Source organism: Arvicanthis niloticus, chromosome 5 (genome assembly GCF_011762505.2).
Source record: "Arvicanthis niloticus isolate mArvNil1 chromosome 5, mArvNil1.pat.X, whole genome shotgun sequence".
NCBI lineage: Eukaryota > Metazoa > Chordata > Mammalia > Rodentia > Muridae > Arvicanthis > Arvicanthis niloticus.
Window position 1 is genome coordinate 72291251 of NC_047662.1, and position 24783 is coordinate 72316033.

At 35.8% G+C, this 24783-nt stretch overlaps 1 protein-coding gene and 1 pseudogene across 1 annotated transcript in view; both read left to right on the forward strand.

The window, feature by feature from the left end:
• Nucleotides 1-24783, forward strand: part of Ptprd (protein tyrosine phosphatase receptor type D) — a 1324101-nt gene that overhangs the window by 505514 nt on the left and 793804 nt on the right. Inside the window, exon 4 of the mRNA XM_076934732.1 lies at nt 10102-10160. The gene's annotated coding sequence lies outside the window, so the exon portion shown is untranslated. The remainder of the gene's footprint in view (nt 1-10101; nt 10161-24783) is intronic.
• The window catches only part of LOC117708744 (tRNA (guanine(6)-N(2))-methyltransferase THUMP3 pseudogene), a 68214-nt pseudogene that overhangs the window by 21381 nt on the left and 22050 nt on the right, over nt 1-24783 (forward strand).

Genomic DNA, 24783 nt, shown 5'->3' on the forward strand with positions numbered 1-24783 from the left:
GTTCACTCTCTGTGATGCCCCATGGGCCTAGATTAATTGACTTTGTAGGTCTCTTTTTTTCTTGAGACTTATCTTTTTAACTACTTTTTGTGTCCACACTATAGATCAGGATTTTTAAAAAGTTTTAATTGGATATTTTATTCATTTACAATACAGATGTCATCCTCTTTCTCCATTTCCCCTACCCAGAACCCTCATCTTATCCCCCCTCCTCCTTTATGCTTTTATACCACTTTAATTACATGCATGTATTAAGGTCAGTTCTAGGTTGAGTCTAGCAATACAATAGATGCAAATAGTCAAGGAACAAGCAATACAATAAACACAAGTAGTCAACGATAAAGCAAGGCATTAAACCCAAATATGGGAACACTCCCATGATAACTGTTTCCAAGGGCATATCAGGATGACCAAAGTATCTGAGCCGACTTCCCTGTCCTAGTGTAAGGTCATTTTCATGTCTGAAGCCTACTTCCTTGTTCTAGCCTAAAATTTAGATTAGTGTCTGAAATTACTTATTTGTTCTAGCCTAAGATTTAGATTCCTGCTTGAAATTACTTTTTTGTTCTATCCTAATGTCTGATTCCTGCCTGAAGCCTATGTTCTTGTCCTTGGCCAATGTCTTATTCATGTCAAGCAGTCTATTTCCTTGTCCTTGGCCCATGTCAGATTCTTGCTAAGCAGCCCCAAAGGCTCTCCACCTCTCCCCATTTTTTATTTCATTAATAAGACTGAACCTATCTTAGGTCTTTCTGACAAGAATACCTTCCTTACCCATCATGGAATATGCTTTATCCAAAGCAATGCACTTATATCTTAGGTTGGTAAGGCTCTGTGCAGAATCTTATCTGTCCTTGGCTTGCCAGCCTGTTAATTTAATAACTCTGTCTGGGGGTCCATTTTCAGGTACAGGCCATGTACTTTGGCTGCCAATATGTTGATGTTGTTAAAGAAAAGCTTTAACAGGATGGAAAGGAATAAAAGTATTCCCAGTACAAAAAGGACTAGCATGATCAACCTATATATGCCATTTTTGAAGCTTGACCAAAATAGAAATACTGACTTCAGGCCATGGGTAATTTTATCTTCAGTATCTACCTTGTGGAACAGAGAATCAAAAAGTGAAGTTATAATGCCTCTTGTATTGTTATTAAATGTGACCACTTATTCATACTCAATCATGGACTGGTCTAGAAATCAATCTAATATTGGAAGTCTGGTTCCAGACATTTTCAGAGACATATATGGAAATTAGCTACAGTTCTCTATGATGTTATGTTAGCAAGAGATAAAGCTGGAGCAGGATCTGAATTTCAAACAGGTGTTAGCACATGTGTTAATGCTTTTAAAAATTATCAAGTTAAAAATACTTTTGTTGTTTCTACAGTATTTAATGTGAGTTTCATTGATTGTACACCTTCTAATTGTGTTTGTGTTTTGAAATCTGGCATGTCAGTTATGGAGGTCGATCAACCAGCTTTTATTTTAGTGCCCTAATTATCACAGAACCTTGGTATTCTAAAAATAGCTCAAAAGTACTGGAAAAAATTGAGGCAGGCTTTAAGCAGAAGCAAGAGGGTAGTGGGCTTGATTATTGCTGGTAAAACAGCTTTAATTATATGAATTGCTGTCACCACTGCTTCTGCTGTTCTGCAGGTTGGGTTCTAGCAAGAGAGAGAGAGAGTGGGGGGAAGAAGGGGGAGAGACACAAAGAATGGAAACAAACCAGAGGATCTGTAGTCAAGTCTCCTTTACTGTCTCCACCACACACACCACTCCTACTCTACTACACCCCACCCCCTATTGCTACTACACCTCACCACTACAAGGAAATCCTAGGTATTTATAAGCACAAGCAGGAGCCCACAGGGGTCACTAAACAGCAAAACAAGCTATGTGGGATAAACAAGATGTTTGTCAGAGTGTGCTCAGCTGTTGTAGGCTGTTGAAAAACAAGTCTCTATCAGGGTATATAGTTCCAGATGGCTGTAAAGATGATCTAGCTGCTTTCTGCTAAAAGTCGGCTCCCAACATTCTGCAATTGCTGTGACACAAGAAGTTAAGACAGCTATTTTTGTTAATCATTTAGCAAAAAATAAATATTACTAATGTGTTGAATATACCAGAGGATTTAGATAGGCATTTAGAATAATAGATTGATTCTCTTTATCCCATTCAACTTACTGGAAGGAGGTTCAGAATTTAAGGGTAAGGAGACATCTTGAGTGTCATTCCAAAACTGTTAGATTCATGTTAGTTCTAAAATTTACAGTGGTAGTCATTATAATTAGAAAGAAGTTTAATGGCATTTGCAGTGTATTTGGCATAATTCTAACACCTCTCTGAACATTTTAATGATACATAGAGAGTTTATGACTCTGTATGTCTTCTTATGATGTCCTTGACTCCTCAGACTCTCTCAATCCTTTTCTTCCACAATATTCCCCAAGCTCTAGGGGCCAAGGGTTTCTGCATCTGTTTCCATCACCTGCTGGATGAAGCTCTCAGAAGACAGTTGTTCGAGGCTCCTGTCTTCAAGCATAGCAGGGTATATTTAGTAATGTCAGTGATTGGCTTTCTCCCATGGGATAGGCTTTAAGTTGGGTCTGTCATTAGTTGGCCATTTACTCAATCACTTTCATCTCTGTCCCTTAACAGCTTGAAGACAGGACAAATTTTAGGCTAAAGGTTTTTGGGGTTGGTAGGTGTCCATCTTCCTTCATTGGAAGTCCTACCTGGATGTATGAGGTGGCCACATCAGTCTGCATATCCCCAGCTTCTAGGAGACTCAGTAAGCTAACCCCTATAGATAATGGAAGCCTCCTCCATCCCAGCTCTCTGTATCATCCCAGTGATGGACTCCACACTGATTTTCATTCTCTCTCCCAGCCGTCTCATGTTCCCCCTTTCCTGCTCCTCTATACCCAATGCCTACCCCAGTTTCCCTTCTCACTCTCTTTCCCACTCAGTTCCCACCCTCTATTGACCTCTGATGTCTATCTTATTATAGAGAATAAAAGATATATTCTGTTTTCTAATCCAATTCATTAATCTCTGTGTTGTTGTTGTTACACTGAGGCTGTTAATATTGACAGTTACTTGTCAGGAATGTTTATTAATTCCACTTATTTTGTTGTGGTGTTGTTTTCATAATCATAAACATCTAGAATTAGGATTTTTAAGGTTTTTTCTTTTATAGTGTTTCTTAGTCTCAATATCTGATTTAGTTGTTTGGATGTATATTTGGTATTACCCGAACATTTTATGTTATGCACCAGATAAAGAGTGGTTGGTATTCAATCGTGGGGACACTTTGATTGTGTTTGTGAATATCTAAAGTGGATACAACTAAGTGACATTCTGGTCAAACTCCATATGTTTCTGGTGCCTGGAGATGTAGTAGAGGATATCTGGCATATAGCTAGAATCACAAATGGGCAGGGATGATATGCCAACTGTTCTGAGTGAACTTAAGTTTAGTACAGGTGCTACTTTATTCACAATAGCCAGGAACTGGAAACAACTTTAACTGATGGATAAATGATGAAAATGTGCTTTGTTTATTACCACATTTATTATATTAAATTTGTTAAATATCATGGGATATTATTTAGTTCTTAAGGAAAATGAAATGTACAGGTAAATAGATGGAACTAAAGCCAAAAATTCAGAGTGAGATAATTGATACAAAAAGATAAATAACATCACATTTTCTCTCATTTCTATATGTTAGCTTTCACTCTTCAAATATACCTATTCCATTTGGAAGGCATGTAGAGGTCAGAAAATTAGTAAGGGGCTATTGGAGGTAGAACCCTTCATGAGAGGAGAAAATAATACAGGCATATAAAGGATTATAAATGAACAACTTTTACAAAGGGTTAGTTTGGTGTGGGAAATTGGAGAGCAAAATGGAAGAGGAGATGTGAGGAAGTGTATATAACATTAATGTTTTGAAGATGTAATACAGAAACCAACTACACTAGAAGTTTTATAAAATTTATACTTAAACATACATAAAAATAATTTTAATTGAGTTGCTCCACAAGCAGGTACAGTACCATAACTTGATAGCCCATACTAGGAAATCAAACCCCATATGAATAAGTTACCTCTTTTTGAGTTGTTGGATAAATGGGTCCCAATAATTATAGGCTATTGCCAATACTTCGGCCTAACCTCTAGAAGTTAATGGTAAGACCATATTGCTGAAGATACATATATTTGAGTTCCAAAACTGGAATACATCAAGCTGATATTTACCTAGAAGTTTCACCCCTATAGGCTCAAAATGCTGGTAGGTATGACACACATTGACAGAGAAGGAAACTTAACCTTCAATATCGCCCATCTGTGAACACCAGAAGCCACTAGAATAATGACATGAGAAGAAAGGCCCACTGGCACAATAGTGGCGTAAATGTGATGGGCATAGCCAATCACTTTCTGACTGGATCAGAGCTCCCATACTAGTGAATATTCAGAGAACAAAAGACAATGAATTTCAGCTCTAAATCAGATACTCACATTATACTTCTCTCCTCAAGACTCAGAGATCTTTTCACAAGATGGATGGAAAGATGGTGAGAATCAGAGGTCACTGATAAGTTAATGGAAATGATATTTCCCAGACACAACAGTGCAAATGCACAATGAACTCTGAGAATTTATGACAACATACATAAGACATTTACAAGCTGTAACCAGACAATATATCAGCATAGAAAATGGAAAGTAGGTAAACTCACCTCTATCTTGGTAGCTATTAGCATTTGATAGCTACTGGGAGGATGATCTATTTTATTTTCTTTCTTTCTTTCTTTTTTAATGATGTGACTCTTAATATATAGATTATACACCAGGACAAACACAGGACAAAGTGTTGCCTTAGCAACACATACTGAACCTGATATAAAAAGAAGAGGAAAAAGAAGAAATGTCATAGTTATATGGAAAGAGATGGGAAGATGAAACAGGAAGTAAGGAGAACAGTTAGGGTTGATTATGCTCAAAATATACTACACTACATTCTCCAAGAATTAATAAGTATATTGCACCCACCCACCCACACACACACACACAGTAAAAGGAAAGAGGGAGAAGGGGAAAAGGAGAGAGACATCTTCCGAGAAATGGAAACTTGACGATTTTGCAAGGTATTACATTTAGGTGTTTATTTCTTTTCTTGAAACTTTTTTATCTAATATTTAAGATAATACAAGGGGTCATCTTTAGACACAAATCTCTGAAATTGTGACGATACTAAGTAAAGAAAATATGCACAAGCAAATCTAAATAAAATGCACTGAAAGCTTCCTAATGAAATGTCTTTATAATTTTAACTACTTTAAAAGGTCATAGTGGCTGTGCTAATGTAAAATGTGCTTTAAACTCACATGTTGTTTTGATAATCAAAAAGGCTTTTGATGATTAGAAATATGGCTAGCAGTAGAAATAAACTCGAATAAATAACTTTTTTTTTCTAGCATAAGACGAAAAACATACTGCATTCTACATCATACTACACATGTAGTATCATATATCATACTACAATAAAATAAATATCATCCTTTGCATTCACATAACTTTCTTCAGATATAAAGTGATTTAATCATTACATTTTACATAATAATCATGAATAACTGATCAAACATGGAATTTACAGGTTGTGACAGAGGAAATATTGTATAAGATAGGTAAAACTATACTGTCAAACACAAAACAGTTTATGCATTAGAATATAAAGCATAAGTTTTTTTGATTTTCTCCATTTAAAAATATGACAACAAAATATATTAAATGAAATGCTAAAACATACATACCCATATTTCTTATAGGCTATGGGGAATTAAGTTTAAAATCAAGTGTATAGCAAAGACTTCAAAACTTTCTATGTGCACATTTGAACATTGTAAGCATTATCCTGGCCTGATTTTACCTCTGAGTGGCAGGCTGCCCTCAATGTGACAGGTTTTGCCTCCTTCAGTTGCAATTATCAATTAGAACATTTTCATACAACAGAGAAATCAGAAAACCTTTACCAATAAGGCAGTACCCTGTTTGGGGTTTCCTTCTCTCAATGAATTGCTTTAATAATAGCTGTAGTCAGCCTACTTGAGGTATATCATTGTCTGGGAAGAAAACACTGTTTCTTACAGATGATAATGTTTAGTACCTCATTTTTTTTAATATTATAAAAAGAAAACAAAATGCCGATTATTAATATGTCATCATTTTGTTGTCAGAAAAGAGCCAGTTGATCTACTCATTAATCATAAATTTAGAAGGATCAGACTTTTTATGTTTCTGGTAAGTGTGAAAACGATCTTTGTCTCTTCTTGCTGACCAACAAGATGTTGAATAGGTTTTTATACTCTGAAAAGAAAGGTATCTCTTGAAATGGTAATATCATAAACATGACCAGAACAATGGTCAAAACAGTCAATTGATCAGAAAGATAGCCAAGACATTCAGATGACAGAATAATGGTCAAGACTGTCAGGTGGCCAGAATGATGTTTATGACAGTCAGGTGACAAAATGATTTACAGGACAGTCGAGTGACAAGAATGATGGTCATAATGATCAGGTGAGATAGTATGATCAGGACAGTTAGGTGAAAAAATGATGATTAGAACAGTCAGGAAGGGTACTAAAGGAAGTGGAAAATGGGGTAATTTTCTACCTTTGTCTACATTGTGTACAATATTTAAGAAACAGAAGGGAGAAATTATTGACTTTATCTCAAGGTTCATGGTGACTTGGCTCTATATTTCCGGGCATGTAATGAGATGGTATATTCTGATGGCAATAACACAGTATCCCCTGAGTACATGCTATAATGATATGTCACTTAGAAACTAAAATCATAGAATGGTTTATGATAGTCTGAGGAGCAGGATTCTTTTCCTAAATGCCCATGGAAAAGCCACGAGGAGCAGTTCCACCTGGCAAATTGATTCTGCATTTAAATATCACTGAAAAGAGACAAGCTTCACTAAGGCAAATTACATATTAATACAATGGAACAGCACAACAGGTAGATTATAATTTCACAAACTCTCGATTAGAGCCTCTATCTAAAGCTGTGAAACACAGTTTGAGGACTTGATATTCCATTTCAGAAGGATGTTGGGGATAGAAGAGCATGAGGAACATTAAGTGTACAGGATGAAATTCCCTACTAGGTATTACTGCCAGAACTCCACAGCTTATAAAGACAATGAATATTTGCAATATTAAATGAATCTTTCAAAATATCTTATGGAGAGAACTTAAATGTACCTAGCTGAGGAAAAAAAAATGAGTCAAAGGGGACAGAAATAACTACATTGATCTGATCATTGATATATATATATATATATATATATGCATCAAAATGTCACACTGTAACCTTTGAATATGTGTAAATACTGTCAATGAAGCATATATGTATATATATAATTTTATTTGAAAACAAAATAAGGGAGCTTCACATCTGGATTCCAAAGTTTCATCTTCATTTCTAAGAAAGAAAACAGAGAGAGATAACCAGCTCCTCTAGATTTCCCTACCTTATATAGGGCTGTAAAAGGAAACATGTCTTCAAAATTATTTAACCAAACAAAACAATATAAGTAGGAAGTAGAGGAAAATGTAGAAAAGGCAAAAGTTTTGGTTTACATCAAGATCTTTCCAATTTGGCCTCAAACAGGTGGTTGCCTAAAAGTCAGTGGACGGAATGTTTTGTGGCTATAAGAGGAACTGAGCAAAAGAATATCAGAAATAAATTAGTGGTGACTTTATGACTTAGTATTGATAATGTTAGTCAGATATCTATTTTATCTAAACTTCAAAAGCTATTGCATTATAATATGTGAAGAACCCAAAGTCTTGAGCTTTGTGATGGGCATTGATTAGAAAGGAAGAAAGTTACCTTTCATTTCCTCTTTGTTGGCACAAAATCCCCAGTAGAGGTTTGAAAACATTTGAAATCATACTGTATCCAGGATCTTTTGATGGCTTCTCACTGTGGTGTCTAGCACTGTTGTTACCTTCTAGCACAGGGCTTGAAAACATAAGCCTACAAACACAGCTTTGAAAGATCTTTTTTGAAGCTACCATTTACCTTGAGCTCCTTAGCAAAATTACATTTTACCTTTAGGCATTTAACCAGAGGGGTCTTGTCGCCAATACCAAAAGAAACATTTTCTGTCTCCAGTAGAAGTGATTATTTCTAGTCTAATATTACCTGTGAAACATCTGTGGCATATCTTAATAAATAAAGCACACTTGTTATTGAAACAATAGAGAAGGGGTTCAAAATTTAATGTTGCTGTGTCCAAGAGTCAGAAATAATGTAAAATGAGACAAAAATAGTCTCAGTGGTGAGTACCATAGACTGCATTCCAACAAAGGCTACTAAACAAACCCATTTAGTTCAGATAGGCTGAATTCTGTAGTAAACATACAACATATTGACTTAAAGAGCAGAAGCACAATCCTCACTTACATTGTTATAGAGTCTGCTTAGATCCAACACAACTCAAAACCAGGTCAATGCAGTAAAGAAAAAAATGTAATCACGCTGTTAAAGATCTACTAGGTATGCACAACAGATTCAGATGATGAAATGCAACACCACCCCACCCCATCCCACACCACCCCACCCTGGACCCACAATGTTACAGAACATTTGAGCTTGAAAACCACAGATGTACCAAGTTACAGTTACATGTTTGTACCAATCAGGGTTCTGGGATAAGGGGCTTTCCCATGGACATTTCCCTATGAGGTACACTTATCCTGTTCTCAGTGGTTGGTTTATTCAGCTGCAGCAGGGAGACTTCCTTAGCATTCATGTCTCAACTTGCCAAGCTGAATGTCAGTTACCCACATAAATGTTTCTCTATGCCAAGCAGGATATCAGTTACCCAAGGAAGTCTTGAGAACTTAAACTTTATTTGACCCCTATTCAAAATGAAACTTTTACTTAAAATCCTTCAGTTTGGTTCTTTTTTTACAAGATAAAACTTTAGTGGACCTCACATTAGAAATGAGGGAGAGCCTGAGACCTGCTTGCTAAAATACCATCCTCTGGGCCTTTTAGATTTCTTCTCCTCTAGGTTCTCAAGAAGCTGCCAGGTGAATGGGATCACAGAAGGGTCATATATACTCCACTGGGAAGAGCACAACCACACACTGGCAGTTAACTACAAAATGTAGCAGGTTTATGGACAGCAGGCATGAAAGGAGAAGCAATCTGATAGAGAGACAAATCCCGTGACACAAAGAAATGTGGTTTAGGTTTAAAGAAAAGCACACTGAGTTGATGAAGCCTGACTCATCTGGTAGAACCATGGAGATGAGATGATAAACTGTCACATGGAAGCTGTCTGCATAAAAGGACAACCCTCTGAGGACCGGAGGGGAAATAACTGTTACACATTTCACAGGGTGAAGAAGAAATCTTTTAGAAACCAAAATTAACAAGAATCAATAGATTAAACTTAAAGTCTATTTAAGGATTCTGTTGAGGAATTAAGGCAATGACTTTTCATGCACCTTAAAGGTATGGCTTTTATTTAAAAAATTAATGAGATGGTTTTACAAGATGGACTGCTTTAAGATTTGGAATTATTCCTTGATGATTAGCCCTACAAATTAGTAGGAAAGACAGTGATTGCCTTCAGGTTTTTGTTTGCAAGTTATTTCCCGACAACATTGGAGTATATGTTATATAAAGACCAAAAGTTGGATTTTGGAAAGGCATGCAATCTTACAAAACAATAAGCCATGGTATTTAGATATTTACTGGACTTAATGAAGTAAATATTGTAAGAAACTATGTAGCCATATCATTGAACATGGTGGTCTCAATTAAACATTTTAAGAACATTTAATTTTACTATTTTACAAATTTACAGATTTCCATGTTGCTTTAAGTGTTCACTATTTCTTTCAAAAGTTGTGGTTTATAAAACTGCTGTCAGTTTCTTATTATATTAGTTTCTATTTCTGTCTTAATCCTTGCTTAAAAGATGAAGACAACAGTGTGTCTTCAAAGTGACTTAATGCTAAGAGTTTTAACAGTGGTTTTATGTATTTCTGTATTTCTGGCTAGGTGTTCAACATTCTGAGGCCAGGAACTGTTTCTGAAACACTCTACAGAGATCATACATGGTGAGTCCATAGCACATTGTAACCTGCTCTTCTTTAAAATTTAGTGGACTTGATGAAATATGTGTTGTAAAAAAAAGCATGAGACCATGGTGTGTTGAACATGATGATCTTAATTAGCCGTTTTAAGAGAAGTAAATTTGATTATTTTGTAGCCTATTGCCAAAATCACAGCAATCCATGCTGCTTTAAGTATTCACTATATCCATAAAATCCTTCAAGAGATTTTATTTTTAGTTCTGAATTGTGGGCTATATTAGGCGCAAATGTGGAAGAAATCTAACAATGGGTTAAAGTTTTTGAATTGCAGTGGCAGATGACTATAGATTTAAATGTTGATTGAGTTTAGTGGCTGTTGATAAAAAATTATTAGCCCTTGGCAGTAGTCTCGCCTACATAGTTTAGTTTGGTTCTTGTGAAAGCCAGGAAGCTATTGATTGTAAATGAGGGAATAAAGTGAGAAAACAGATTAGCAAATAAATTAGCAAATTTTAAAATCTAATTTCTGTTCAATAATAACAGGCTGTCCTGTGATGTGTTGATGTGTTGGGTTTTCATTTCTCAATAACAATCTCTGCTTGGAAGGAAGCATTGATTCCTTACAGATCCTGTCACCATAGTTCTGTTTGAGTCCTACTTCAAATACTCTTCTTTCACCTTTTCAAGCCAACAATATGCTTCCAGTTAAAAAAAAATATCAGATAATTCTTTGAAAAAACGATTTCCATGTTCTTTTGATCTTTTGGCTAAGCATTTAAATATTATCACCAAGTGGTAAACAGGTAATGAATTCCTAAGTAATCTCAAGGAATTGAATTATTATTTCTGCATAGACTTTCTAAATTTGATCAAGTTTTAAAATACATAAAACTCTACATTCTTTAGTGTAAAGAAAATGCTATTGTAGCATTACTGCTTGCCTCCTTTTCTGGATATATATATATATATATATATATATATATATATATATATATATTAGAAAAAGGCCTTCCATAAAGGAAGATGAAACTTAAACAAGAGACATGTGATCCATTTATCTCAGACATTAAGCCTGTTTTCTCTTTGGTCCTCATCATTCCATTTACATGGATTAAGTCTCAAATCAACTCCGGATAATATCCAGATACAGTGAGGTATGCTTATGGTACTATCATAGTCATGAGACATTCTATACAATACGTTTCCATTTTCTGAGTGCATTATGCTCCAGAGATCATTGACAAAAAAATAAACACACACATTCACAAAAATGTTGTTCAGAGTCCAGGGCACTCTATTCATTCAAGTGATGTTTCTATTTTCTTTCTGAGTGGTTTCTGAATAACCTAAGGCTTTAAAAAAATCTTCTCAAATATACTTTGTTTTGACATTTATATTCTGAAGAGGAGATTTTATAAATATAAACCAAGTCTTGCCTTACTTCTCCTCCACCTATACCCTTATCAGTCAGCTCAGATGTGTGGCTGGGCATTTATGAAGTAGAGATAGTACTAGTACCTTTCTCTGTGACTGTGGGAAAGATTTAATGGTCCATGTGTGAAAAATGCTTGAGAACACTTGCTGTCCAGTAAGGGTTTTGTGGTTTCACTGTAGGGGTCATCTTATCATTTTCACTACAGCCTGAAGCACCAGAAAACCAACTGCCACTAACAGGCACATTTGGAAGTGAAAATAAACAAAATGTCTTAATTCATCTTCTGAAAATGAAATGGATACAAAAGCATAGAATAACAATTACCTGAGCCAGAAAGAAAATGACCAGTTGTCCAATTCAACTCTTTTCTCATCTACCGGGCTTTCTAAGATGGAATAAAAACAAAATAATAACATGGCCCTCCTATCATCAAGTAAAGAAAGTAGAAAAACACCAAACATATAGTATTGATAGTGCATTGAGGCCTTAGTGGGCACTACAAACAAAGCAAAAGTCTTCCCATTTCATCTTCACATCCTTCTATAACAATCATAAAGGTGGTAGTCAAGGAAACAAAGGCCTTTCACAACTAAATAATTAGGGCAAGAATCCCAGCCTAAATTCTGACCCTTCCCTTCTGCCAAAAATTGAGCTTTAAGACAGCCCCAAGAGTGATGTTAGTTTAAGTATTCATTTTACATGACAGTATCTTTCTTGTGGTTTTACAGACAGTTTTCATTTCTGCCCAACACTTTATAGTCCTGCATTCTGCACACTTTCCACAAAAATAACAAGACCTTCTTTGTATCCATGTTGAGGTGGGAGTGGGTGGGTGGGTGTGTGGGTGGGGGCACATCCTCATAAAAGCAGGAGGAGGGGGAATGGGGTGGGGGTTTCTGGGATGGAGGGAATTTGGGAAAGGGGATAACATCTGAAATGTAAATAAAATACCCAGTAAAATCAATTAAAAAAAATAATGAGACCTGTTTATAAAGGGTTTCATGAAAACAATACTATTATATCTAAGACAACCTTTGTAAAGAATATTTTACAGGTCTTTTCTTCCATGTGTCTGACATCATAAGCTCACACCTAAGTTGTATTGAATTAGACATTCTTCTTTCCTTTGTAGTGTGTGAATGTATTACATCATTCTTCAATGCAAGAATTGCAGTCCTCTAAACCTTTTTGTAAAATGTTACTCTTGCCAAAAATGTGACAGCTATTTTATTTACAAATATTCTCACTACTTAAAATAATGTACTGGCTGGTTTTGTGTCAATTTGACACAAGCTAGAATCATCAAAGCAGAAGGACCCTCAATTGAGGAAATGCCTTTATGAAATTGAGCTGTAAGGCGTTTTTCCAATAAGTGATCAATGAAGAAGGGCCCAGCTCCTTGTGGGTAGTGCCATCCTTATGCTGGTAGCCCTGAGTTTTTTAAGAAAGCAAGTTGAACAAACCAGGGAAAGCAAGCCAGTGAACAGTACCCCTCTATGGCTTCTGCAGCAGTTCCTACTTATAGGATCCTGCCCTGCTTGAGTGCCTGTCCTGATTTCTTTTGTTGAGAAAGAGCAATGTGGAAGTATAAGCTGAATAAATCCTTTCTCCCAGAATTGCTTTTTGATCACGGTGGCTAGAACAAAGAAGTAATTACAGGCAGGAATATAAATCTTAGGGTAGAACAAAGAAGTAGGCTTCAGGCATGAAAATGACTTTGGGCTAGGACAGGGAAGTAGGGTCAGATATTTTGGTCATCCTGATAAGCCTTTAGAAATAGTGATCAAGGGAGTGATCACTGGACTTTGTTTATTGCCTTGCTTGTTCTTTGACTATTTGCATCTATTGTATTGTAGTTCCTCAACCTAGAACTGACCTTAATACTTGCATGAAATTAAAATGATATAAAAGCAAAAAGGAGGAGAAAGGATGGGATATGGGGTCTATGGGGGGGTAATGGGGAAAGGGGATAACGTCTGAAATATAAATAAATAAAATATTCAATTTAAAAATGAAAGAAACTGTCCCCAAGAAAGTTACTTAAACTTTATTTTTTTTCTACTTATGTGTGTATGTATGCACACATGTGCACATGCACCACATGTGTGTTGATACTATAGAAGACCAGAGAGAGCATTGGGTCTCTCCCTAGAGACAGAGTTAAAACTGTTTGAAATCCTCCATATGCAGGTCCTTTGAAAGAGCTGAAAAGTGCTCTTAATTGCCTAGCCATCTCTCTAGTGCCCTTAAGCTTAATTTTTGATAATGTATCATATGTCTGAATCTCATTGTATACAATCTATATTAACTATAGCACATTTCTGAAGTATACAATTTAATTATCTCTATGTTAAAATGAATGCCTTAAAAATAAAGAAAACTAAACATCTTCCCAGTGCCTCATAGTTGTAGTATCAGGAATCGAACCCAAGTTGAAATCTGGAGGGACCAATGAAAACATTATTTTAATATGACTCTCAGCTGCTCTGAATTAACCAGTCTACAGATACAGGTTTACAGTATTTAGTTGTGGTACCATTGGCCAATTTGAGTCAATTTGTTTAAATGAGCTTTTGTCTTCATGTAACTGTCAGTGTCAGTTTTCATAATGTGATCAAGTTCTTGCTGGCCAGACACTGCTACAATGTCCAATTTGGAAATGCACAAGCATGAGAAGGGAAGATGACAACCCTGCCGTATCTGTAGCCAAGGGTTTAGCTCATTTGAACAAACATAATTTGTTATAATAATAGCCATTTCTGTATATTACAAGGTACACAATTTAATTTGGACCAATGTCTACTTTTTTACACACACTGTAGTTGGCTTTTATAATCTTTGTGACACTTTAGAAATTCCATCAATTGAAAAAAGGAGAAATACTAGGGTTACTTTTGTGTGTTTTTAAGTCTTGTTCATAAAGTTCGGATTAGTGTATTTTGGAAACATAAACCAGATTGGCTAAAGCTTTTCATTACATCAGCCTGATCTCTATTATTTTCTGTAAAGTAATAATTAACATTACACACAGCAAGGACAACTCAAGCCTCTATAGAGATCTTTGATTACAGTGCTAATTTTACAATCCAAGGTAAAGCATAACTTAATTTAATTAAGAAAAGGTTAATTGAGTACCCAGACTATTGTGGTTAGAAGAAGAAATATCAGTGGGAGGTTCTCTGAACGTTTCTGCTTGAGAGAGTTGCATTTGTTTTGTTTATTCAAGGGTAAGAACAAAAAAGTTTTACACTATTTGCATGTCATTTAAAAAAGATCACTGAAATAAGTTACTAGCTATTTGATTTACAGTCAGCAGTTTGTAACTAATGGTTTGTCTAGAGGCTAGGCTAACCTGCATTTTTGCTGTAACAAAATTCTTCAAATAATCAATTTAAAAATAGAAAGTGTTTCTTTGGCATCCAGACTCAGAGGTTATCATCTATGGAGGCTTATCCTGTGGCTTTGGATCTAGTATGGTACAGACAACCAAAGCAATATAGTAGAAAATCCTGTTCAAATGGATTAAATACCCCCAAAGACCTAACCTCCTCCCACTATGCCTCATTCTTAAAGATTCAAACAAAGCCTCAAAGCACCACAGGCTCATGATCAAGTTTACTACAGAAACCTTGGGGAACATTGAGTATCTAAAGCACAACACTCTGATTTATATTTTCCAGTTCTAAAAATTCATAATTAAAGACCATATAGGCTAATTCAATATGTGTATACATATAGTGTGTGTGTGGGTGGTGTGAATGTGTGGGTGCCTAACCAATTTATTGTTACTTTTATGAACATGTGTTTAGAGCTGATCAATTGGGGTTGGATAATCTATTGGGGAGCTGATCTCCGGAAAAAAAAATACTGATTCTCCCTCTCAGTAACTGATTGACTGTAGCTCTTCATCTAGAGATAAAACCTTGGGAAATTTCCCTCATCCATCAGCTGATGTTGTCAGTATGCTGGTCTTGATGGTTGAGGTCTGTACGGGCAGCTTCCCTGTCATGTCTAGAAGACACTATGTTATACCTGGTGTCTTGGTCCTCTGTTGCTTGTAATCTTTCTGCCTTCTCTTTTGTTTCCTGAGCCTTGGTTGTAGGGAGTATATACACTTGCCTCCTGTTCCATAATTCACTGGGTAACAGATTGTGAGAAAAAAAAATAAATAAAACGTTAGTGAATCAACCTAAGGTTGCTTAATTTGTATATGTTTGTGCCTGGTTGCTGAATATTTGCCATCTAAAAATGGGGACTCAGAGATTCATATATCAAAGATAATACAGAAGTTAAATTTACAAAGTGTTTATTAGAAGATATATACCTATAATCTCACGCTCATGAAGTTGAGGCAAGATGGTTGTAAATTCAAACCTGGCTTATGTAACAAGTTGAAAACTAACTTATATGGAGCAAGACTGTGTTTCTCTCTCTCTCTCTCTCTCTCTCTCTCTCTCTCTCTCTCTCTCTCTGTGTGTGTGTGTGTGTGTGTGTGTGAGAGAGAGAGAGAGAGAGAGAGAGAGAGAGAGAGAGAGAGAGAGAGAGATTAGTTGTTACTGAGAAGCTTTGTCCATTTCCTGTGGCTTTGCATTTTTACACAACATGAATTTAGCATCTAACATATGTCTCAAATGCCCTATACAATGAGCAAAAATGTGCCTGAACATAGCAAATGCTGCCCAGGTTAGAAGCATCATGTGTGAAGGACAGTAACAAAATGGATTATAATTTTTAAAACTAGACATTATCATTATTCATGTCACATATATAATAATTGTTGAAATTACCTTGCATAACTGACATCATCACATAATATATTAGTGAAGACTTAGGGGTTAGATTTTTTGCAATAGATGTGATACCACTACAGATAAAATTTCCCAACAATCACATGGTTTAATTTTCCTGCTCTAACAAATGTATTTACTACCCAAGAATTGTTTATAAACAACAGAAAATTATATCTCCCAGTTTGGGAAGTTGAAAGTTGGACCCCAAGGCTAGGTAGCATCTTACTATGATAGGAAAGACAAAGCAGCTCTATTGCCCTCTTTCACATAATCACTGATATCATTCAGGAAATCTCCATGCTAAAGATATAAACACCTTCAATGATTCTCACATTCTACTTTCATCACAATGGAGATTAGATTTAATTATGGATCTCAGGAGATTTGGATCTTCAATGCAGCAACACTGAATGAAGAGTGCAGACTGAAGATAGGTCGGTGGTTGTGATAGAAGGTGAAGTGAGACATACTTAACAGCTAGTAAGAATTGGCTCATCAGATCAGAATAGAAGCTTGTCCTCCTCAAACAATATCAGTCTTCAGATAAACACTGATCGGAAAAGACAAAGAAGGAAATTTAAGATAATGAGGATATTGAAGATGTAGAATTTGAGTGCAGGGATCTTTCATAGGAGGTCTTAAATAGAAGATTGCGATGACAAGACATATATTTTAAGACAATCCATAAGGCTTCTTGGTGGACAACTGCAAGGTCAGTGATGGATACTATAGCCAAATATGCTACAATGCAGCCAGCTACTTTATGCAGGCAAGGATCCAGGAGAGGCTGTCTTGGAAGTAGAGAAACTGGTATTGCATTATGGGATAGCTGCCTGGGGGTTGGTAGAGATCGAGCATATGTGGGAAGTGAGAGTGAGGAAACCTGAAGAGACCACCTACAGTAGATAGCGCCCCTAATGGAGGTATGTGGTCACCAACCTATCTTCAAAAATTTTTGACCCAGAATTGTTAGGTAGAGGAAAGCACCTTTCAGAGGCAAAGGGGAATGAGGTACAAAACTACTGGAGGAGGGGAAGAGAAGGGGGTACACGTTGAGAATGTAAATAAATAAAACAATTGATCAAAACAGAAATCCATACAAAAAGAACAATGCTATCTATTGCCAAATTGTTAGAGTCTAAGGGGCAAAGAGGAAAAGTTGACATTATTCATCTAGCCTAGAGAACTATATCAATAATTATAAGAAAGTGCAATATTCTAAAGTCAGTAAAGGAACTTACATAAGGTGCTCAATCTAGTCCAGATGAGCAAGGGAACATTCTTCAGTAATAAAAAATGGTATCTGGGTCCGAAGAATTGATCTACCTTTCTCAGATGAGAAAAATTAACTGGTGAGAAAGAAATCTATACTTAGGCATGTCCATTTAATTTACTAACAACACATTAATGATTTTACCGCCATCATTTTTTTGTGTGTGATTGTAATTACAACATTTTTCTTTTTCCTTGCCCCTATGCAAACACTCTCACGTATTTCTGTTCTCTGTCAAAATTATGGCATCTTTTTATAATTAATTGTTACTGCCACATAGGTCTATGGCATATATATATATATATATATATATATATATATATATATATATAATCTTTCAGTTCATACAAATTTATTGTATGTATGTTTTCATAGATACGAGGGCTCACATCTTGTAACCGGACAACCTTTTGGCATGCTGTTGCCACCTGAGAAAGACCATCTCCCGCCCTCAGCTTTCTGTACTTTCCTATAATACTTGTATGGTTGAGGCCTTATGGGCTTTTCTCCGTCTTCTCTGGCATATCTATTGGTATATTCCCTGTTCCACACACGTGTAGGCAGCCATGTTGGTGAAGTATAGCTTCTGACATTACTTAAGAGACACAATTTCACAATACATTTCCTGATCTTCTGGCTCTTACAATCTTCCAGCCACTTCTTTAATCTTCCAAAGCCCTAGGTGTCAGTGTGTTTTGTAGGTGTATTCCCTTAAACTGAGATCCATAACTCTACAGTTTGATTGATTGTAATGTTCTGTAATGATCTCCATGTGTTTCAAGGAGAAGTTTTCTTGATCAGGAATAAAGACTGCACTTATCTGTGGGTATAAGGAAAAGTATTTATAGATCATGTTGGTTTACTAAATTGTGCTTGTTGATTCATAGCAGAATAAATAGCTAGGATTCCAGTATTTCCAAGGTAGGCATACCATTACCTAGGGGATCCTCCCATGCAAAAAGCATATGTGTGTATGTGCATGCATTTGTATTTAACACAAATACATACATGTAATATATTATCAGTTATTTTTTTAGGTAAATGGTTAATTAGTATTAATCCTTGTGGATGTTCTTGACATCCTTATTGTTATTTTTCCCATCCCCTTCTTTATTCTGCATGTACCTACCTCCTCTTTCCTAAAAAGTGCCCCCTTTGCATTTTTCCATTTTGGGTCTCTTGTATCCTGCTCTTCCCCTTACTTGCCTCCAATCTTCTTTGATATCTAACTCTATCTCCCACTCTAAAGTGTCTACATTAATATTCTCTTGATCAGATCATTTGTGCCCTGCTATTTTCTTCTCCATTGCTCCCCAACACCCCAAATTCCTTATCCTGGCTGTGGCTCTGTTTTACTTTCCTTGACTATGTACTTATTCCAGTCTATGCATGTGCATCTGAAAATTTGGCGCTAAAAGCCTCCACGAGAGTGAACATGTGATATTTGTCTTTCTGGACTGGTTTTCCTTTCTTAATATAATGTTTTCTAGTTCCATGCTTTTTCTTGTAAAGTTCAAGATTTCAATTTTTTTTTACAGCTATAGTATTCCATAATATGTATGTACCACATTTTTATTATGCTTTTATTCATTTTAGGGCATTAGGTTATTTCTATCATGAATAGAGAGAGCACCAATGAACATAGCTGAGCAAGTATAAGTGAAGCCAGATGTCAAGACCTTGGCATATGCCAAGAGGTGCTATCTTTGTCATATGGTAAATTATTTTTATCTTTTTGAGAAAGCTCTACACTTATATCCATAGTGGCTGTACCAGGTTACAATCCTACCACGAGTGATTAAGGGTTCAATTTTCCCTGTATCCACTCCAGTACTTGAATCTTAAGATCTGGAATTGTAATTACCCAGCACTGGTTTTTGTTGTTGTTGTTTTGTTTTTATGGGGTGATTGTGTTGGCTAGCCTGGTTTTTTTTTTTTTTTTGTTTGTTTGTCTGTTTTTTGGTTTGGTTTGGTTTTAGTTTTGTGTGTGTGTGTGTGTGTGGTTTCATGTGAATTTAGGACAGTGTTTCATATTTCTGTAAAGAATGAGATGGGGATTTTGATTGGAATTGCATTGATAGATTTTGGCAAATTGTTCTTTATCACAATGTTGATTCTAGAAATCCATGAGCATGGATGCCTTTCTATTTTGTAGTTTCTTTCTTTATCTTTTTCTTCAAAGTTGAAAGGTTTCATTATAAATACCCTTAAATTCTTTACTTAGGTTTACTTTTAGATATTTTATTTTCTTTGAGACAATTTTGAATGAGAGTGTGTCCATGATCTCCTTTGTATGATTGTTGTCAGTCTGTAGAAAAGCTATTAATTAGTGAAAGTTGATTCTATATCCTACCATAATAGTAAATATGTTTACCATTTCTAAAGATTTTCTTACAGATATTTTGCGATCTCTAATGTATACTACCATGTCATTTAAAAATAAAAATACTTTGAGTTTGTTCCCTATTTATATTCCTTTATATATATATATATACACATTTGGCTCCAGCTAGTACTTCAAGAACCATAGGTGAAATGAATAGGCATAGTAGATACCACTGTCTTGTTGCTTTCTTCCGTGTGATTGCTTCAAACTTTTCTATATTTAGGACGAGGTTGGTAGTGAGTTTCTTACTTATAGCTTTTATTATGTTGAGGTATGACTTCTCAAAGTAGCTATTTATACTCTGGGACTTTTATCATGAATGAATTTTGGGTTTTGTCGAAGTGATTTTCTATATCTATTGAGATGATTGTGAAATTTTGCCTTTTGTCTATTTATGAAATTTCTTATTAGTTATTTTATATATTTACATTTTAAATGTTATCCCCCTTCCTAACTTCAACTCCCCAACTCCCTATCCTCTCCATCTCCTCCTGTCTCTATGAGGATGTTCACCCACCCACTCACTCCTGCCTCAGCTCCTAGCATTCCTCCACGATGGGTCATTCAGCCTCAACAGCTCCAAGGGGTTCCCCTCTCATTGATACCAAGTAAGGCAGTCCTCTGCTATATATCCAGCTGAAGCCATGGATCCTCCCATATGTACTCTTTGGTTGGTGGTTTAGTCCCTGGGAGCTTGGGGGGGGGGTTGTTGGTTGAGACTGTTGCTCTTCCTATGGTGTTGCAAACCCCTTCATCTCCTTCAGTCCTTGATCTAAATCTTCCATTGGAGTCCCTGTGCTCAGTCCAATGTTTGGCTGTGTGCATCCACTTCTGTATTGGTCAGTCTCTGACAGAGCCTCTCAGGGGACAGCTATACCAGGCTCCTGTCAGCAAGCTCTTTTTGGCATTAGCAACAGTGTTTGGATTTGGTGTCTGCATATGGGCTGGATCCCTAGGTGGGACAGTCTCTGGATGTCCTTTCCTTCAGTCTCTGCTCCATTCTTTGCACCTGCATTTCCTTTTGACTGGAGAAATCTGGATTATTATTATTGAGGTAGGTGGGTGGCCCTATGGTGGGTGGCCACCTCCTTCAACTAAGGGTCATGCCTATCCACTGGATATGGTCTCTATATGTTTTAGCTCACCTATTTGGGGTATTCCAGCTAATGTCCTCTCTGTTGAGTCCTGGGAACCTCTTATTACTTGAGTATGTTGAACTATCCCTGCATCTCAGAGATGCAATTTGGTGGTGGTGTATATTTCTGGTGTATGTCTATTTTCTGTTTGCCAGTGTCTTGTTGAGTATTTCTGAGCCTGTGTTCATTAAACATATTGGCTGGTAGTTTGTTTCCTGTTGTCTCTTTGTCAGGCTCAGATATTAAAATAATAGTGGCTTTGTAGTGGTTTGGAATGTTCCTTCTATTTCTAATATTTATAAGAGTTTAAGAATGATTGACTGTAGATCTTATTTTAATATTTGGTAGAATTATGCTGGTCCAGGACATTTTTTATCTGGATTATTTTTTATTACTGTCACAATGTTTTTATTTGTTTTGGGCCTGATTAGATTGTTGACTTAATTTTGGTGACTTAGCTTAATCTAGAAATCTATCAATTTATTTTAAGTTTTGTAGCTTGATGGAGTACAGGTTTTTAACAGATTCCCTTATGATAATCTGGATTTCTTTGGTTTCTGTTGCAATTGTTCCCTGTACTTTTGTTTGTTCATTGGGTAATTTCTGTCTTTCTTTGATTGGTTGAGTCAGGGTACTTTCAGTTTTGCTTGATTTTTCAAAGGAAAAGTTCTTAGATTCATTGATTACTTGAATTGTTTGTTCGTTTCTAATTTATTTATTTCTACTTTGAGTTTTATTCCCTCTTCTTGTCAACTGGGGTTTGATTTCATTTGTTCTTGCTTTTCTAACTCTTTGAGTTGCATCATTAAACCATTTGTTGATTAAAAACCATTTCTGATTTTTGAATCTTATCATTGAGAGCTAAAAGTTCTCCTCTTAAGACTTCTCAATATGTCCCAGCTGTTTTGTTTCGTTGTGTTTTCACCTTCATTTTGTTTAAGGTTTTTTTTTCATATTCTTTAACTCCTTCATCATTTACTAAGAAGTTTAGTCTCCATGATTGTGTGTATTACTAGAAGTTTTAGGAAGTGTTTTGTATTGTTTGCTGTCAGTTTCAGGTTTTATTTCATTGTGGTCAGATAGAATACAAGGAGTGATTTCTATCTTCTTAGGAATTTCTATCTTCTTGAAATTGTAAAAAAAAAAAAAAAAAAAAAAAAAAAAGTTTTATGTTCCAGGATGTGTTCTTTGTTAGAAATTTTTTCCATATACTGCTGAGTAGAATGTGTATTTTTTGGTGTTTGAAAATACTATTCTGTAGGTAGCTGTTAAATGTATTTAACATATGATGTCAATTAATTCTGATGTATCTTTATTTACTTTTTTATCCAGATAACCTGTATATTGGAGAAAGTGAGGTATTAAAGTCACCTCCTATTAATGGAGAAAAATTATTGCATGTCTTTAAATCCAGTAGTACTATACAATTGGGTGCCTTGCAGTTTGGTACATAGGTGTTTGGAGGTAGTAATATATTCTTGGTTAACTGTTCTCTTAGTGGGAATAAAGTACAACCCTATTTCTGCTGACTGGTTTTAACTCAAAGTCTATTTTGTGAGATATTAGTATAGTAATGCCCAATTACTTTCTTGTCCCATTTTATTGGAGTACTTTTGCCTATCCTTTTTCTCTATTAACTGGATTTTGTTTCTTTATCTGATCACTGAGTGTCTTTTTTCTCTATCAGTTATCTTTTCTTCTTTTACTGAAATGAGACTTTTTTAAATACAATATACTCTGATTATTGTTCCTTTTCTACAATTCCTACAAGATACTCTACTTTCTTATCTACTCAAATCTGCACCTTTTCCCCCAAGTCTCTCATGGAAAAGAAACATCTAACATAGTAATACTAATAAAATTAGATAAAATAAAAATAAACAAATGATAATAGGAAAACAAAGAAGAAAGAAGAACCACAGAAAAATCACAAGAAAGATATATAAATGCTGATATATAAATGCTGAGACACAAATATTCGCACACAAAACATCTAAAAAAATCAGAAACCAAAGTATGTATGGAAAATACCTGTAAAGTTTTTTGTTTGTTTGTTTGTTTGTTGTTTGCCTCTGGTTCCTAGCCTCCTAGGTAATGTCAAGGATAGGTTCCCTCTCATGGTATGGGTCTCAAGTAGGACCAGTAATTGGTTGCCCACTTCTACACTATCTGTGCTACTTTTACCCAGGAACATCTTACAGGCAGAATAAATTGTGGGTGGTTTTGTGGCTGTTTGGTGTCACAATTTCTCCTCTGGAAATCTTGTTTTGTTACAGGAGATGGCCAGTTCAGGCCCCATATCCCCCATTACTAGGAGTCTTGGCTAGGGTCACCTTTATGTAGTCCTGATACTTCCCATTTCCCTAGGTTTCTACCTTGTCCCCAAAATGCCCTGAAATTCCAATTGTCTCTCCCAGTACTCTCACCCTCCATATTCCCCCAACAAAATTTCTGCTGTTCCTGTTACCACATACTCAGTCATTCCACAATACCTATTCTATTTCTCCTTCCCAGTGAAATTCATGTACCCCCCATTGAGCGCTCCTTGTTACTTAGACTCTCCAGATTGCAGCATGATTACCTTTTACTTTATTGCTAATATAAATTTTATGATGTTATCTTTTAACAGCTGAGTAATACTCCATTGTGTAAACGTACCACATTTACTTTATCTACTATTCAGTTGAGGGACATCTAGGTTGTTTCCAGTTTTTGGCTATTACAAATTAAGCTGCTATTAACATAGTTGAGGACATGTTCTTGTGGTAGGATGAAGCATCATTTGGGTATATTCCCAGGAGTGGTATAGCTGGATCTTGAGGTAGGTTGATTCTCAATTTCCTGAGAAACTGCCATATTGGTTTCCAATGTGGCTGTACAAGTTTGCACTTCCCACAACAAGGAAGAAGTGTTCCCTTTGTTCCACATCCTTGCCAACATGAGCTATCACTACTGTTTTTTATCTTAGCTATTCTGATAGGTGTAATATAGGATCTCAAAGTCATTTTTATTTGCATTTCCCTAATGGCAAAGAATACTAAGAATTTCTTCAAGTGTTTTTCAGCATATTGAGAATTTTCTGTTTAGACATGTACTCCATTTTTAAAATAAATTATTTGGTTTGTTGATGTATAATTTCTTGAGTTCTTTATATATTTTGGAAATTAGCCATCTTTTCCAATTCTGTAAGCTGCTATTTTGTTCTATTGTCAGTGTCTTTGCTTACAGAAGCTTTTCAGTTTCATGCAGTGTCATTTATTAATTGTTGATATTCATGCTTGGGCTAATGATGATCTGTTCAGGAAGTTGTCTCCTGTGTCAATATGGTCAAAGCTATTCCCCACTTTCTCTTCTATCAGGTTCAATGTATTGGGTTTTATACTGAAGTCTTTGATCCACTTGAACTTGAGTTTTGTGCAGGGTGATAGATATGGCTGATTCATGACTCTTTTCAAGTTGCTGATATACTGCATCTGCCAATGTATGAGTTCGTTTAATTAGAACTTCTTCAGCAGTTGACCCTGAATAGATGGTTCTTCTTACTTGTTTTTGGCTGTCACATAGAACTCTCACGCTTCTCTAATCTAGTCTAGTTCAGAATACTATTTGTTAAAAATATGTTTTATC